The sequence below is a fragment of the Spinacia oleracea genome, chromosome 1, assembly GCF_020520425.1.
Source record: "Spinacia oleracea cultivar Varoflay chromosome 1, BTI_SOV_V1, whole genome shotgun sequence".
Taxonomy (NCBI): domain Eukaryota; kingdom Viridiplantae; phylum Streptophyta; class Magnoliopsida; order Caryophyllales; family Amaranthaceae; genus Spinacia; species Spinacia oleracea.
The window spans coordinates 10,557,374-10,570,455 of NC_079487.1; positions in this window are offsets into that span (position 1 = coordinate 10,557,374).

A 13,082-nucleotide genomic window follows, 5' to 3' on the forward strand; every position below is an offset into this window, starting at 1 on the left:
TCATGTTTTTAGTTATTAATTTCTATAAATTTCATATTTTTATGTTGATGGAGTAGTTTATTGGTTAGGGTTTGGTGAAAACTCAACATTTATTGGCTTGGGTGTTTGTGATTGGAAATTATGGATTTTCATGATTAAATTATTACATGTTTAAGCATTTCCGATACATGTTGCATTTAACTTGATCAATTAAGTGTTCCATAATTGATTGGAGTAGTCTAGTTGGGTTGGAAAGGGATTAAAGACCTAAACTTGACTATTTGATTGAATTGGACTTTAACTTACCCCGTGATGATAGTGTAGAACGGGAGTTCATGTTTGATTCTTAGGGAAATTGCTCGCACGTCGGGAGATAGTTGGAGCTATTTGTGAATTCAACGCCTATTCATGTAATGCTTGTGAATCTTCCCCGTTTTTAGCTCTTTTATATGCATTTCATGATTTGTTATTGTTTGACCCATTCCCTAATCTCGTTTACTTTTGGTTTATTAGTTTAGTTTAATTAGTTTTAGTTTATTAGGATTTTTCTGAAACCCCGTTTCGACCTAGCTTATTGTTCGATTAGCATAAATTAGCGCACCTTAGTCCTTGTGGATTCCGACCCTTGCTTACCGCTTTACTTGTGTTTAGTGGTGTGAGGGGGTCGAAAAAGCACGAGGCTAATGCGTGACCTCGTCCCTCGTGGGTGTGACGATTCTTTTTTGTTCAATCAAGTGTAATTGGATTTCCTGTGAGTTTACACCCAATTGACTAGTAATATAGGAGTCGCCATTCAGTTTTGAACAACAATGAGAAAAACTGACAAAACCCGGTTATCGTGACATAAAGGGAGTGCAATTATGTTTGACCACGACGGCCGTAGGTTCCCTTGTGATCCCTGGTGTGGGGATCTCTCAACATACACCCGCAAGGTAGAGATTGAGGGTTCGGGGGACTGTAACTACCGAGAGGAGTATTCGCTCTTCGATAACTCCAGAGGCAGGATATCCTTACTAGCTCAGCATATATAATTGAAGGGACATGCGTTAACTATTAAACTAATCTGAGTTGATTTTAGCAATATGCAACATATAATACTAGATCGATCGCGATTATCTGATTTAAATAGCATTAAGGGACCTAGCATGATAATCCAATTTCCCAAAAATATTATATTTGTTAGGCGTGATAGAACAATCAGATTTAGTTAGTTTAACAGTTCATAAAAAGGGGGAGGAAAGCAATTAAATCATCGAAAAGGGACACATTACGACGCACCCTTGAGAGGTGCGTCACGGTTCTCAGAAAACTAACCACTTTGACTTTGCTATTTCTCCTTTTTATTTAACGAATCTCAAATTATGGGACAGGATACGTTCTGTTCGATTTATGGATCGATTGCGACAGAACGCGTGAACAATTTCGCAGCGTGAGGCTTAGACTAGGGGTTGGAGTCAATACTCAGAATATGAATTTTGTGTTGTGTGTCATTGTTGTGTGTTTCACGTCGAACTTAGGGCCCTATTTATAGAAAAGAGTTCGTGGAAAGATAGAATTGCAGAACTCTAATCCACGAGGAATTAGGAAAAAACCCGTACCAGGTATTTTCAGCGCCCAGGCCTGAGCGTCAAAGATTTCGGTGCCCAGCTCTGGGCGTTGAAAATAGGATCCATGCAATTTCAGCGCCCAGGGCTGGGCGTTGAAATTGATGTTTTGGGCCGTTTCTTTGTCAGATTCGGACTCTTAGAATCCGGAGTGTATGAGAATTTAATCGAGTCTTTTAGTGCGTATTAATTTTATGATGGAATGCATCTGGGCCCGTTATGGACTCTAGGCTCGTTAGGATTTTAATTAATACGTAACTCTTATTTTCTAATCGTATTAGGAATAGGATTCTCTCGCAATTTCTATCTCATTTAGGATTTATGTTGGAGTGCAACACCTAATTCTGACAGGTTTCTATCTTTTATGACTTGCCACTTTTAACAACTACCCATTACGGCAGTTACTATTTTCAGCAGGTTTCCATAAATAGCAGGTTCTTATAAATAGCAGGTTTCGGGTGAAATGAAAGGGGAATTGAGATTCGTTATTTTATAGGAGATGTGTTGTCAAGTGGAGATTTACGGTTTCATCATTGAACCTTCCCTTTCGGGAATGGGGACAAAAGTAGGTGTCTACAAGTGGTTAGTTTAGGTAATTTGTTTGATTAGGAGAAACTAGTAACGACCTAGTTTTCACCTATATCAGGTTACTTGTTTAATAGCTATGATAATTTCCTTTTAAAGCTGAATGTTCTGTTTTCATTTACGTTTAAGGAAATAATTATATCACAGTTTCTGTTTTACAATTTGTGATTCAGGTTTATGATTATTTGGTTCAGAGTCCTGCTTGTGATCAGACTAGAGAAAGTGTTAATGAGTTTATAGAGAAATCCAAAGACTACCAACTAGCAAAAGTTGAGGTCATCAACATCCTTAACAACCATCCCTCTTCAGCAGCTGAATTGGCTCTGATATTGTTCTGTTGAATGCTTTTTTTTAATGTTATGTTTTAATTGCTCTATATTCTATGAAGCGTGGTTGTTTTTGCATAATTCTTCTATATCCTTTACGTGCTGAACTGTTGATAGCTTGGCAGTACTCATGCTTGTTAATTACTCTCGAGCCTGTTTTTTACCTGCCTCATCATGCAATGCAACAGTTTGTTACCTTATTATTAGGGGGTTTGTAAATGGTGGGGTAGGTTCCATGTTGACAAATAGAGACATTATTATAGAAGTTTAAATTTTTATATCTTCAAGCATTTTATATTGATGATTTTATTTAGCTAGTACTTCGTACATTACTGTTTGCAATTGGTAAATGTCATGATCTGTAGTTGATGCTTTCTGCCTGAGAAGGTTGTATGTGCTTTGTACTGCGCTCTTCTAGTTTTGTTCTGTGCAGACCTTGCTATCGATGAAAAACATAGTTTGTTGTGAATTTTACTTTATTAGAAAAAATGCTTAGTTTATGACAGAATATACAAAGTATTAGTTGTAGAATTGAAAGCAGTTCTTGAATTTCACTTTATAGGATATCTAAAAAGAAGCACAACCTGGATACAAGCAGTCATCTTGTGAAAGACCTCTTGAAAAATGATGGTTGTTTTTCTTATTTACTGCTAAATGTCTGCATACACTGCAAGCCCTGACTCATTTTCATTTAGATGAACTGTTTATGATGACGGAAGACTAATACTTACGCTTAAGGACGATATTTATGTTTCTTTGAATATGCCTGAAACAGTAATTGTAGTTTCATATTTGGTTTGGAGTGCTTGCCAATGATTAAATGAACTTATACCAATATTTTATATTTACTTGAACTCTTTGTTTTACCTAAAGTACCTGTGTATGGACATGCCGACACTTCATTTGGACTAAAGTCATTAAAAAAGTTCAAAATTTAGCCGAGTCGGAGTGGCATAACCAATATTTACAAAGCTAGATTATGGGATACGGGGAGAATCCTATGGAAGAGTTTACTCAATTGTAGCGTTTTCTTGACCATGGAGCTTATATTGTACTATGGTTAGTTCAAGTGTAGATCCTATAAGTGTTTTTGAGGCTCCATATGAGGGGATTCATTTTCGTGACGTATCTTAGAGCATGTCTGGTATAGAGTTTTTAGGTGATGGAATTGGAATCTATTAACTATTTCCATTACCTAAAGTTTGGTATGAGATGAGTGGTAACACAATCCATTTTCTAACGGTAACTATTACCACCATTTGTTACCTCTCCCAATCCTATTGTAACTAAATGGTTACCCTCCTCAACCCCCAATTTGTTACAAGTGATTCCTTTTCTAAGGTATAACCAGACAACTAATAATGGTAGTTAAGACCAAAGTACTAAGACTGATATTTAATTATTTTGACACTGAGCTTATTCACCACCGTCTCAGCTTCATCTTAGAATCTTTGCACCTCACTGTAGATATCTTGGACTTGAGCTTATCAAATTTATTCCATGGCACCCGTCAATCCAACAATAAGTAAATTAGTGGCTTAGATAATTGAGGGTGTTAGAACTAAATATGTTCCTTCTTTATGGTGCTTGTGTTGTTTCTTTGTTTCATTTCCAAGTTGGTGTTTGAACCCCAATCTGGTGCACCTTCTAATTTGTGATTGTAGAGCATATGATACTATGATAGGCTTCAGGTACAAGATGCTTTGATCTGCAGCCACTTCCCCATTGATGTTGGACTGTTGGTGTTGAATTTAATTATGGAGTTTGTAATTTTCATATTTAAATTATAAAGTAATGCTTTGATTTTTATGAGTTTTAATTGATTTTAATGATGAATTAGGGTTGGGGTTTTAATAAACTCATATGATTAATTGATGAATTAGGGTTAGGATTTTAATGATGAATTTGACAGTTGCAGCATCTCTGACAGGCTTGGAGGATTGCGCGTGTTTATCGGGGTGAAATTGGACCGCCAATTTACGAAAAGCTTCTTTGATTTCTGATTTTGAAGCGTTTTTCGTGATTCCTAGTACTCTATAGTGATCCATCGCCATGTTGATGGTCAAACAAAGCTCTGAGTTTCTTTCGTTTTTTCGTGGAGGAAGATGACATAGGTGTGTTGCGTTGCATTAAGTTTATTAGGGAAGTTTTGTTTATTAAATGGGTTTAAAGGTGGAGTTTTTTTTTTTTTTACGTAAGTTTCATTTGGGAAGTTATTAAATGGGTGTTTATTTATTCAATTTTTAAATTTTGTAACTGTTGTTTAGGAGGGATTTAAGTAATTTTGGCTGGAGCGTATAGAATTGCTCTGTTGGGGATTTAGAGGTATCACAATAACCAATGACATTCTTATTATTATATAGGATTTTCCTGTAAGTTACCAAAAAAAAAACTAGTTTATAAATATATTTTTCCTTGAAAATATTTTGTAAGGATATTTTTTTTTTACTAAGAAATTTTATTGTAAATCAAACGGAGCCTAAACGCATTGGCCGACCTTTTTCGTGGACCATACTAGAAAGCTTTTGGGGGAGTATAGGGCTGAATTTGTCGGGCTACAGTCCAAATTATTGTGGCTCGTATGAAATCAAAGTTTGTTTGCCAAATTGTAACACCCTGACAATTCTCCCTTTTCTAAAGTACTCTTTTAATATAAAACATGGAGAATTATCAAGGAATTATCGCCCGTGTGAAAACGTAACGGCTTATTCAGAATTTTGCAGCGGAAAACATAAAACTAACTTTAGGTTTATAAATAATCGATTACATAGTTAATCCCAAAACCAATCAACGAAAATAAGATCAATTAACAAGTTTAAAGTCCAAATAAACAAACCCAAGTCAACTTAGCAAATCAAAACTAAATACAAGCTCTCTATTCCCGATCCCAATGATGCAACATTTTCAAACTTGCAGATGGACAATGCTTATTGATCCTTAGAGACTGCTCACCAAAGATTGGGTCATCACAGGATCAATAAGGCATAGCCATGATCAACATGCACAAGCAAAAGCACGTAATCAGCAAAGCTGAGTACTACATACTAAATCAATAATAATCCTAACATGATTCTATTAAACGAACAACCCTAACATGAAACTAATAAAACATAAATAAGGGCAGACAAAACATGTTAATTTGACGACCACACTTGACTAGACTAGGCTAGACTTTATAACAATAATATTATTTTAGTTGAAATAGTCAATGGACCGAGTTGTCCAACCAGAAGTCTTCACTAAGGAAGACGAGGTACGGGCGCGACTCCGTAACCTCAATGACCTGCGATATCGAAGAACTTTTGAATAAAAAATAGGACACGATGATCAATCCGGTCCCAGAAAAGGCCATGGGCTACCACCATGAACCCCAACTCCTGTTTGTCCGTCACTTTAGACGTGCACAGTCTAAAGCTATTGCTACTCAGTTTCACTTTACATGATTTACAGATTAAAACTCTGGTGTGACTCAACAATCACATAAGGCATACAATCAACAATTATTCACAACTATTTTTATCTTGGAATTAAGTAAGTGATCACAAAGGTATCAATCAAGACTCATTCCAATTAAATTCAAACTTTCCTTTAATACTGATCAACCCCTCTGTATGGGTATAAGGTTTCAACTTACTAAACAAGGTCCTCGGCCCTCATAAAGTAGTGAAAAGCTAAAAGGGAACAACGATCAATCGATCTGAATCAATATATGTATAAAATAATCTAGTGTTCCCAACCAACATGTTTGCATCAATCATCCATACTAACATGTTATAATTCTCATAACGAAATATATGTTCAACACGTCCATCCAACAATATTAAACATGTAATTTCAACATAACCAAGTTCATCAACAATTTCAACATGGTTTCAAAAAATAACACACATCTCCAAGCACACAGGTATGTGCGTACCTTGTGTAAACAAACTGCGAGGCCACTTTAATAATTCAAAAGTCGTCTACAGAGAATCCTCCGCCTAAAACAACCAATAAAGATTCCCAATCAACTTCTAATAATTCACATCCATAATCAAGCATTCTAAATACGTCCTAGACATTTCCCAACATCTAAACTTAACTACTAAACCTCCTAGCATAGTGATTTCTTCACTAATAATCACAATTTATCATGAACTCCAATTTAACATGCCCTTTGCAAATTTCCAGCAATATAAGGTGATTTAAACTACTCCAAACTATATTCAACATGGTTAAAATCATAAAAATCATAACTTTAATAATTCATAAACATCCTACCATGATTTAAAATCATTAAAACCTTAAAAGTTCATACTTTAATAATTAAAATCCTTATTTGAATTCAATTACATAATCTGAAAATTAAATTATTAATTAAGCAAATATTAAAATCTGAAATTCGTGACTAAGTCATAAAATCATAAATTTATTCAATCAAAACATAAATTAAATTGATAAAGTATAATTAAAACATTTAATTACTTAGGGTTTAAGAAATAACCAAAAAGGAGATAAAGAGGAGGTTGGTCGGCGGCAGACCACGCGGCAGCGAGCACGGAGGTTGCGGAGTGGTGGTTGCATTGGTGGGCGGCGTGCGTTAGTGGTGATAGCACGCAAAGAAGAAAGGGAAGAGAGGGCGGGGAGCCGGCTGGGCAAGGCAACAGCCGCGACACCAGTGGTGCAGCGCGAGGTGGTCTCGACTAAGCGGCGGACTGCGCAGGTGGCGGTTGCGGCTCGGTGGTGGCTGCCGAGTAAATAGAACAACCAAGAAAAACACGGTGAGGAGGAGCGAACAATAAGAAAGAAAAAGAAAAACTAAAGAGAAGAGGGAGGAGGAGAGAGTACCGGAAGAGGGGGAGCACGTCGACGGTGGTCGACGACGGCGTCTGGGCGGCAGCAAGGGCGGCAGAGAGCAGCAAGTACGGGAGAGGGTTGAGGGTGTTCACGTGAATAGTGATGGAGAAGAGGGTTTGCTGTGATTTTTGTTTCACGTGAGATAGAAAATAGAGGATTGAGTTTTGGGTTTTAGTGTTTGGGCTTTGTCAAATGGGCTAGGATTAGAATTGAGTTTGTTTGAATCAAAAAATGGTTAGGATTGTTTTCTAAATTCAATTGTGTTTTCATAATCCAAATTCTTTTCGACATAGAATTCTAAAATTATTTTAGATTGCATAAATCGTTAAAATATTTCAAATGTAATAAAATAAATATACGTTTAATAATATATTTACTATATTTATTTCTAAAATTCGTGAATTCTATTTAAATATAATTAACTATACGTTAAAATATATTAATAAAATTTATAAAATTACGGGGGATTACACAAATTGGGATGACAATGGGGCGGGGAATGCGGATGTAGGTCCCTCCATCCCCATCCCCACCTAAAATTTTTATCCCTATCCCCGCCCCATCACGCATGGTGGGTACAAAATTTATCCCCATTCCCGGCCCAACGGGTATAAACAAAAATCCATCCCCCCCCCCCCCCCACCACCACCCTACCGGGTATCCATCTCCTTCTTATCCCCGCCCAATACCCGAGCCAATATCTTCCTAATTTTTCTTATTTAGCAAACATTTGACAATTTGCCTTATATACGAAGTAATGAAAGTTAACTTTAGAAAAAAAAAAAAACTTATGACTAAAATAACATATATAATCGAAAAATACCCGTCATAATAAAAAAAATCCAAACAAAAAAGTTAAAAATCTCACCTAAATTCATAATATCACCTATACATGCAAATAAATCCACACTCACCCAATCACCCATGGTGGGTATGAAGTGGGGCGAGTGGGGATGAGGCGGGGCGGGGCGGGGATAATGGGGATGGGGTGGGGCGGGGATGGGGAGGGTTCAACACAAAATTCACACTCGCCTCATCACCTATAACGGGTATGATTTTTATACTCATCCCCGCCCCATCACCCGTCAAACCTACCTCCATCCCCGCATACTTGGGGCGGATGCGGGGTGGGTCTCCCACAAAACCTCCCACTGACATCCCTATTGTCAGAAGTATCAATTAAATAAATAATAAATAAAGATATGATTGATTTTTTGTTGTGATATTTTGTTTATTGAACCAACAAATAAGTCAAGAAAATAAATAAATGGAATTGGGCCAAGAAAACAAAGCTTTCTCTAGCAATGAGCTTTCTACTGGTTTGTATCAATATGTAGTTATGCGCAAATTTTTTGTTGTACTCGGGTACATCCAGAGTTGGTTGTACCCCATCCGAAGCGAACATTTACTATTTCGGAAATGAACGTTTATTTATTTATTTGGAAATGAACATTTACTATTTCGCAAATGAACATTTACTATTTCGAAAATGAACATTTACTATTTTGTAAATGAACATTTATTTACTTATTTAGAAATGAACATTTATCTACTCATTCGAATATGAACATTTATCTAATTATTTGGCAATCCTCATTTATTCAACCAATTTAGAAATGAACATTTATCTACTGATTGTGAAATGAGTAGTTACTAATTTTAAAATGAACTTAGTTATTACATTACTATGTTATTACTTTGAACATATATTTACATATATTGAGCAATTAAAACATGTCAAATAACATCTTTTACCAGAAAATTGAATATTTTAGGTATTGCTAAATTGAGTATTTTCCATCAATATTGCATAAAGATCCAATAATTCCCAAAATACGTTACTTTCTAAGTTAATTCCCACAATACCGTCCACGTCAGCAAAAAAGAGCCGATCTATTTTTTTTATAAAATTTACAGTAAACCGCTATCTCAAACAACGATTTATAGGGCTAAGCCGCTACCTGAAATTGAGGTTTATGTATTTAATGAACCGCTATTTCAGATAGCGGTTGAAATAACACACCAAAATCAAGTCAGGGGTTAGAGCGTTCTTATTGATTTCAAAATAATAGAAAAACACATCTCCTTCCATGTTGCTGCGAACAACGCTGCCCCCCACCTTGCCTCTCAATCGCCGGCCGTCAAATCCCGGATTGCCTGACCAGTCACCCACCGACGTCGCGGCCAGACCAGTCACCCACCGACGCTACTCGTCTGCTGTATAACCACCTGTTGCGGTGGCTGCATGTAACACCCTAATAATTCCTTGCTTTTTATAAAATATTTTCCGACTTAAAACACAGGAATTACCAAGATATTACCGCCACTGTGATAACGGCTAAGGCTATTTACCAGAATTACGCAGCGGAATTAACTAACTTTCAAAACATATTAAATAAGTAGTTAATGGTTATTAAAACAAGTTGGAACCACTGAGGCCCAAATCCAAAGTGTTAAACCATTTGAAATCCATTAACTGAAAATAGTAGTCATGACTTTAAATAGAATAAAGAGTTTATAAATTACGGAAGAATAAACTCTCAACACGAATCCCATGATAACTTCTCCCGCAAGTTATCTCTACAAACCTGCTTTATCAAAAATCTACTCCCTAACAACGCAAATGCAATTGATGGATCATCATAGGGTCATTAAGGAAAAGGCCATGACCAGAAGACATGAAGCACGGAGTCAGCGAAAGCTGAGTACGAACAAGCTAGAATAACATTCTATCCTAACATGCTTCACTCGACAATTTAAATAATCCACATGCAAAAGCCATATAATAAACAAGTAAACATGGAGACAAGACTCGACACTTAACACGACTCTTGACTCACAGATTAATAAAAAGTAGCTTCGAACGGGTAAAGTAAAGTATCCTCAAAAGGAAAGAAAAGGGTGATGGGAGCCAACCATACACCAAAATAAGTCGGGCTACTACCGACAGTCGGACCATACCCAGGGGCGGACCATCCAGGGGGGCCATATGGGGCCTAGCCCCTGGTACTGGCCCAAAAAACAATATTAAGAGCTGACCTGATCACTTGAGTTAAATAGCCCAGAAAAATAAAAAAAGTAAATAAAGCCCAAACTTAATGTACTAAAAAATGGACTTGTTTTTACCCAAACCCAATTTCCGTGTAGCCCACTATATTATGGATCACGTGAGTTTGTGACCCACTTTTTTACCCTTTTACTTTTTATTTTCTAGATGACCTATTTCTAGTTATCCTTTACTTCTTCTTTTTACTCTTTTTTTTTCGTTGTACGGTACGTATATGCTATATAGTTAATTTAGGTTTCAAAATTGAATTGGTTTAATTTTTTGTCAGTTTGTTGATTTGGGCCATGTTTGTATACATCTCTACATTATTCTACCCTTATAGACCATCAGGTAAGCTTCAATGCTTTACAATTTCCGATAGCATTACGGAGTAATATAATTGTGTTAACTAGAGATGAAATTGTGCCACTTATATATAAGGCTTACGGAGAACTAGTGTATAATTTTATTTATTGTGGCATGTTTAGTATCCATTGGCCCCCGAAAGAAAAAAGCTTTCAAGATCCGCCACTGGCCATACCGACAGGAATTCCAATGCACAACGGCATAAAAGAGAATGAAACATCGTCTTGTATCATTCTAGGTGTACAAGTTTTCCGGCAAGACTCCCCCCATTTTTCATACTCAAGGTATATATGTTCCAATAGTTTTGAAGCTCTTTGGGTTACACTTTACGTTAATTAGTATATTATGTTCAAGGCGACTCAAGACTCTACTCAAGACACAACGTACAAACAATTCAACAATGACACTTCATTATTTTACTTCTTTAGGACTTGTGATCAAGCAAGACTCAAGTGAAATTACTCCCATTGTTCCTTCTCAAAAACACTGTTTGAGATAACCCGACATTGCCTATTAACAAGCGGGGTGTGCCCTTAGCACGAATTGTCCTTAATTCAATTCATATAGACTCTCTAACATATTCTACCCCTTTGGTAGAATATATATTGCTCACTGGCAATATTCGACTGGCTCAATAATTATGCTAGACATCCTGTACTATAGCATAATAATAATAACAACTTGCATGCGCAATACTCATACATGCAAACCAACTTGAACAACATGCTTGACATAATTCAACGATTATAAAAGTCCATAACATGATAGTTCAATAGAATCTATAAAGCATAATTCAATTCATAACATGCTCGTTCACATAGATTCAACAATAATAATAACATGCTTGTTCTCAACATTAAACATGAATTCATAATAGCATATTCATTCCCAATCATCAAACATGAATTCATAACAACATATAAGTTCACATGATTCGCATTCAATACACTTCACAAAGTCCTCAAGGGATGGGTGGTCACCCTAGTCTTGTACGTACCTGAAATACCTAAGTACGGGGGCCACAGTGCGAATCACGACTCACTAGAAATCAACTCCTATAAAACAAAATAAGTGAACTAAATTATTATCCATGTTTACTAAATTTCCAGCAACTATTTAAGATTCTAAAACTCTTAGTTTAAATAGAACTCAATCATTAATCGTTAATTTAATAGTCTCAAATAGTCAACTCAAGTCCTAACATTAAAAACATTGACTTTTTAGCTTTAAAACCCTTAAAAACCAACTTTTTAAAGCTTATAAACAATCTGAAAATTTAATTTGATTCCCATAATTTAAATTGTCATTAAATTATGTGAATCAATCGCTTAATTAATTTGACACCAAAAACCCTAACAATAGTTTATTTCAAAACATGTTTTGACTTCAAAAATCGACACTTTATAAACTTATAAAATCTGAAAATTATAACCTCAATCATCAAAACGAAATTCTTTAATTAAAGCACAATACTAACCCAATACGGTGTTCATAACCGTTTTAATTAATTTAAACAACTCAAATATTTAAACTAATCACAATAACTAAATCAATTTAAAACTGAAAATTAATATTTTTGAAAATAAATTTTTGATTAAACAATTGATCAACACACACACACACACAATGATTAATTAATCGTGTGTGTGTGTGCCGACCAACACACACGATAAGCACACAATAGCAGCAGCGACGCAACGCACCACAGCACGGGCGCGCGCGCAAGGGACAGGGCAGGCGAGCGAGGCGTTGGGCACAGGCGAGGCACAACGCGCACACATAGCTCTGCTGTTGTGCTGCGACGTGACGCGGGACGAGGTGAGGGACGAGTGGGCAGCGCAGCAAGGCACAACCACACAACACGCATGCACAACGTGCTACACTGCGGCTGCGGGAAGGCGAGAGGGAGAGACGGGCGAGGCTGCCTTGCGCCGCAAGCAAGGGCACACGAAGAGAGGGTGTGGGTGTGGAGTGTGCCGCAAGGAGAGAAAAAGAGGAGAGAGAGAGATTTCTGAATTTTTGGTTGAGAGGGTTTGGTATGAGGTCTATTTATAGGTTTTCTCTCCCTTGTGGGCTAGGTTAGGGTAATTTTGAGTTGGGCTTATTACCGGGCTCATTTAAGTTTACTCCTTGCAAGCTTTGTTGGGTTTGATTAAGACAAAACAACCGGGCTTTAAGTTTATTAAATTCGTTTTCGAAAAGCGACCCAACAATTCCCGATTAAATAAATTCGTTGAATCTATTTAATAAAATCCGGTTTTCGTAATAATTAATAATTAAATTAATTAAAAATAAAAGCGCATTTAATTCTCATTAAATGAAATTAATTTATAAAAATAC